We start from the raw sequence: 6,000 nt of genomic DNA, 5'->3' as shown, positions 1-6,000 counted from the left end.
ATGTACGATTCCTTGTGTCTCATACGTAATCTGTTTTCGAGAAGGAAATGCCTAACCAATGTTTACATTTGGAAAAAAGTTTGCACACGTCTGCATCAGAAAAAAATGGGGTTATTCAGCAAAAGGAATTGTTATTTAAAAAGAACAAATCACAATTTGATAAAATACACAGTTGCAATTTTATGAGCAAATGTCATTGCCCATCATGTATAATATTCCATGCAGGTACGGCAATGTTTTGTCATGATACAAAAACCAATTGAATAGCTCAAAACCTGGAGAAAAAAAGTTGAAAAAAAAGCTAGAAAAGCACATCACAGAACATTTTTATAATTTGACGATTTCCTTGATTGAACGTAAGCAACACTATACTTTTATGTTAATTTGTCCTTTGTGAAGTCTTTAGGATACTTATGCAACCTAAGAATGGCTTCCGCCTTTTTCCAAAAAGGTTTATTTCTGCTGCTGTCATTTGATCTTGCAACATGGCATGTTTATTGTACCGCCAGTGCTTTTATCGTGCAACATATTCATGACAGTGATAGCGCTAAGAGACTTTATGGCTTGTAAAAACACTTCGTGCTAAGTTCTTCTAGCAAGTAAAAATAAGCTCCCCACAGAAAACCCATATTCATGCTGTATCATTTTCAGGTTAACAAAAAAGCAAACCCGCTCACAAATTTTCGTGCAGTCATTCAAAGTGCAAAAATTTCTCAAATAAACTGTTTACTAGCTTTTTTTCATGTTACACATTCAACTTATGTCATACATTGAAAGAAGAATTAACTTAAAATTATTTCCAATGTTACAATTTGTTTTTTTTTTTGCTAGACATGACAGATTACAAGTAAATATGCCATGATATTTTTTTATGATATAAACTATGAAAAAGTTCAATGATTACCATATACAGGGTGTCCCAACCTACATGCAGTACCATTTAAAAATATGCAAATACCACGTAGCTGGACAGAACCAAGGTAACGTTGTTTGCCATCGCTTGGAGATACTCAAGATTTTGTTGCATTCTGCCTAATAGTCTTAAACTTCTCGAATATTATAATTCAATGAAAAGTGCTAACGAGAATATTGTGGAGCAACATCAATTGCCACGCAAGACTGGACGCTCAAGGTACTTTGCGTGTATTTGTTGGCTTCTTTCACGCTCGGAAAAACACTTACGTAGCACGTATTGAGCAACAATGCTGTATCAGTTTTTCCATGTTGCTCTAACTTAATAATAACGCCAATGCTGTACCAGTGCATAGATTTGATGCATACAGCAGCACTACTACTACAGTCTGCTGTAGATCACAAACTACTGTTACAGGTAGAAGAGTGGCTTGCTACTTAGGCAACTGAATGCCATGCAGGCACACATGACAAGCTGGCTGCGTTTTATGCCTTTCACTTGTATGCCAGGCTCCCTGAGGGCTAACAATTTCTTCTGAATAGGCATTTTTTTTTATCAAAGTGAATGAATGCTTTTAGGTTCTTGCACTTAGTTCTCCTGTTTCCAGGTAAACATGGCCAGCTGAGCAATCTTCACAGAAGCTAGCTTCCACAATGTCCTGATGTTTCAGAAAGGAAAAAACTCAAGCTTTCCATTTTTAACTTGACAATCATATCTTGCATGGCAGATATTGTTGGTACCTACATTGATCGTTATGTGTATTGATCGTTATGTACATTGATCGTTATGAGTACTGCAAACGATGAAGAAACACAGGATGAGCACTGAACTTCAACTACATTTTATTCACAGGAATCGCCTCATTGAAAACAAACGAAAACTGTACTCCCAGCTTTTGCATATCACAATATCAGAGAAAGAGTAGATCAAGAGAGAAATAATTAAAAAATAAAATTACACCGATCACAGGAATAAGCTAAAAATAAGAACCTTATACGTAGACATTATTGGGGACATGCTACATACAAATCAATTGTGGAACACTGTGCGCATGCTTAGCCCTTTTCTAACCGGGTTCACTTTCTATAAGTGACACAGCTGTCAGGCTGCTGCATGCACTCCCTGGTTTCTAGCTGTGGTATGCTTCTACCAGCTAACGTGCTCTCAGATTTTCATGCTGGAAAGCACATCAGCATTAAAACCAGCGTGACGACAACTCTTGCAATGCAAGGCCAAGAGAGAGAGAGGGAGGGAGTGCATGCTCCAGCCAGACATCTCCGTCACCTTTGGATAGTGAAATAACGTTAGAAAAGGCTAAGCATGTGCACAGTGTTGCATAATTGATTTATAAGTAGGATGTCACGATGATGTCAGCAATAAGGTACTCATTTTTAGCTTACTCCCGTGATCCATTTTTTGCGATTCATCTTTTTAAGTTCTTTCTCAGTCTACACTTTTTCTGTTATGTGTGAAAGCTGGAAGCACAGTTTTTGTTACTTTTCAAGGAAACGATTTCTGTGAATAAAATGTAGCTGGAGTTTAGCACTCTTCCAATTCATTTCTTTCTCTAACTTCATTGTTGCCACTACCTGTTGCAATGAATCGAAACCAACTCGCCCAATTTTCCCCGTTCTCTTTACTTTTTCTTTCCCGAGAACTTGACAGGCCTTTTCTTCACCTTGTATTGCAGTACCAAAACCTCTTAAGTTATTCTAAGGCATTGCCCTTACACCCTTACATGGCTTTGGCAGACTTGCATGTACAAGTGCAAAATGTATTTTCATTATAATGTACATGTCAGGGTTTCAATTTTGAAATGGTGCAAATCTGCAGTTGCTTATCACCACGATTATTAGGCCTTGAAAGAGCCACAAGTGAACATGCCCACTGTGGCTGGCTATGCTGGGCGAAAGATTTTTCATTTCGCTTAAAGATGAAAAGTGATGAAGAGCAAAGCAAGGAATACAGCCATGCACCTTTAAACTGTGGCATTCTCTTAGTGTTCTCATTGTTCGTGCATGCGTACTCATTTTTTTGGAGTGGTGCAGAACAGAACAGTGCTGTTGTTGAAGTGCGCAAGCCCTTTTTCTTCCAAGTTTCTCAGCTACGTTGTGAACTCCCCTCCGAGACGGATGCATTACCACAGTGGTTGATACCATAGCTTTAGAAGTACTGCCAAAAGTTAACAGCACGCACCTAATAATGCTGCATGTATACACAACCGTACTCCTAATTCACCACTCCGATCTGTCAGTTATTTTTCACCTTTACAGCAGAAAAATAGTTTACCTGTGTAAACAATTTTAATGTGGCAAAATGCAGCATCACCTTAAACATGATTCTCTATAGAATAGGAGACAAGTACTAGTACACTTTTCATGGTAACATATCATTAAGGCAGCCCCATCTTCCAAGTTTCTTACCTGCTTAAGATCACATTTTCCAATAGCATGACACACTACAGCATCAATGTCTATGTTTAACAGGCTTTAGCTACAAGAGCCACCCTTGAAATGTCAAATGACAAAATGAAAAGATACATGTAATCGCTAGTGCAATAGACATGAAATGTGCTTGACGTAAAAAGATTTTAATGGTTATTCAACGTGGATAGAAATATAAATAACAGAAGTTGAAAATGTCGCAAGATGATGTATAAGCTGTTGCCATGGGAAACATTATATAAAATGTAGCATATTAACTGAGGGCTGATACTGAATAAACAAATTTTGCGTGCAGAAGCGCTATACATCAGAGGTTTACAGAAAATATTTTTTTGTCTTCCAAAATTACATACCGACTAACACACAAATATTGAAGTGGCTACAGAACAGTAGCTATTATGACAAAATAATGACGTTACCTTTGCATTTGGAGAACTGCAGACTCCTTTTTCGTTTGCCTGAACAAGCACCTCTGCTAAAGTGGTAGCATGAGCCACCTTTTTCACCACTTGATCGCCACTCCAAATTTTAATAAGTGGCATAGTGGACTGTTTCCTGCAGTGCAGTGGCGAGAAGCTTGTTGAGAAGCATCAAGAAACACTTTTGTATAGCGAAGAACCTACAGTATTCACTGCACTGGTCAGTGATGACACTTATGCGAGCTGCCACACCAAATAACTGGAACTTTCAGAACTTGTAAGTTCCATCTAACAGTATAAATCACAAAACACCAGGTAACAGACAAATGCAAATGTGTTGCAAAGCAAACAATGCAACTACATGCTCCAAGCCCAGGGGCATGGAAAAGAGTACAGACTGTCCAGTACATCTAACATCACATACAGAGCAGTTGATATCAATATTGCCTACTTGGGCAAGCAAGTTTCACACGGCAATTCACACAAGAAATGCAACTTGGCTTAACATAACAATTGAAAAGAGTTTTTTACATAATAACAAGCATACCACAAAGCACGCTTTGCTTCAAGACAGCACTATATCAGAGTTTGCAGGCTACAATTTATATTTTACTCTGACAGTACAACTATAAACTGATACAAATATTGGAACATCGACAACAGTAGCCGTCTTTCTAGTATGATACAGCAGAATCTTGATAGAGCAAAGCCGCATATAGGGAACATCTGTGTTGAAGAGAAATACTGCGTTGCTTAAGCACGAGTAAGCACACATATACAAACTAATTTATATAGAAACGTTGCAAGGCGAGAAGGTGGTGGCATTGCTGGTGCTGCTACAACTGCTTGTGATTACACTCAGACAGGTGTCCATTAATTTTTTTAATTGATATAGTTAAGATGGTCATAACGAATAAACTGATATATGAAACCGTGGGTAGTTGTGCCATAAACAAAAGTACAGTTTTCAGAAAATTATGGGAGTAAACAATACTTGCACTCACCATGGTTATTTCAGCGAACCATTTCAATTTACAATTTATGCCTGAATGCACACACTGGCTGCTTTGAACTTTGAAGTCCCATCAGAGTGGTAACTATGCTTTCCTATTACAGAAATGGTGGCAGAATCCATACATGCAATGATAGCCTGCAAATATGGGGCCGAGAAAGCTTTCCTTTTGCAAGCGATTTTTGCCATTGTCTGGTCACCTTGAATAACGATTTGTGCATTAACAGGATTGCTTGGAATTAGCATTCACCATTCTTTCTACAGTAAGAACTTTTCTGTAAATATAGGCACTACATTTCAACAAGTAGCAAACTTGCACTCCTTTAGAACCCACTGTGCATGGCAAAGCTTAATCGTAGTCACAGAAAAGCAAAATGGTGAACTAAAGCTGTAGTGAAGATACCAATATAGTGAAGGTCTTCCCTGTATCAACAACTGCACTGTAACACGGTTCTACTGTATAATGTACCATACTGAGTGGCTTTGCTGTATATCGAGTGTCTGCAGTAAAACAATGTAGGACTAAAATACTATATGAAGCCCTATCAACAAGGCAAACTTTTTTTTGCTATTGCAAGGCATGCTTTTTCATTCAACTTTTATAACAAACTTCACAGTGAGGTATAACAACAGAATTTCGATACACAATTGAGCATGCAAAACCAGCCTGATAGTGCTCACAGCGTTTCAGGAAATGAAAAGTTCAGTCTAATAACAGTGGCACCATTGAAAGCGTAGGGCTGGTAGGCTGTCCTGTCTAGCAGCTCAAAAGGGCATAGGAGTTCTGTTGTGCAAGCTGAACTTTGCAACACATACAACGAGAGACCTGGCAAGCATGCTGAACGAACACACTTAACTAACAGAAATATTTCTGCAGAGATGTTTTTCACAATGGCAATTATTAAACCAAACACAGGATCAAACCTTGTTCCCGACACAAGAACATAGTCATCGACTGCATACATGCAACCATCCACAGTGGCTTTCTTTAGCAGGACACTATGCTCACGAATCTGAAAATGCACAACCTCACTCTGAATCCTTGTTTGCTCATCCTGGCTCATGTCTGTGAACACTGGAGAAGTGCGGAATAAACCTCGGGCAGCCAGGAATGATTGATAAAGCTGGTGTCGTTCGCTCAATGTCTTTGTGACATTCTTGAAGTTTCGTGAACTGCGTATGCACTGTTTAAAATATTGATGTTTGCCTTCA

Source organism: Dermacentor silvarum, chromosome 3 (assembly GCF_013339745.2).
Source record: "Dermacentor silvarum isolate Dsil-2018 chromosome 3, BIME_Dsil_1.4, whole genome shotgun sequence".
Taxonomy (NCBI): Eukaryota; Metazoa; Arthropoda; class Arachnida; order Ixodida; family Ixodidae; genus Dermacentor; species Dermacentor silvarum.
Note: the sequence above shows the minus strand (reverse complement) of the source record.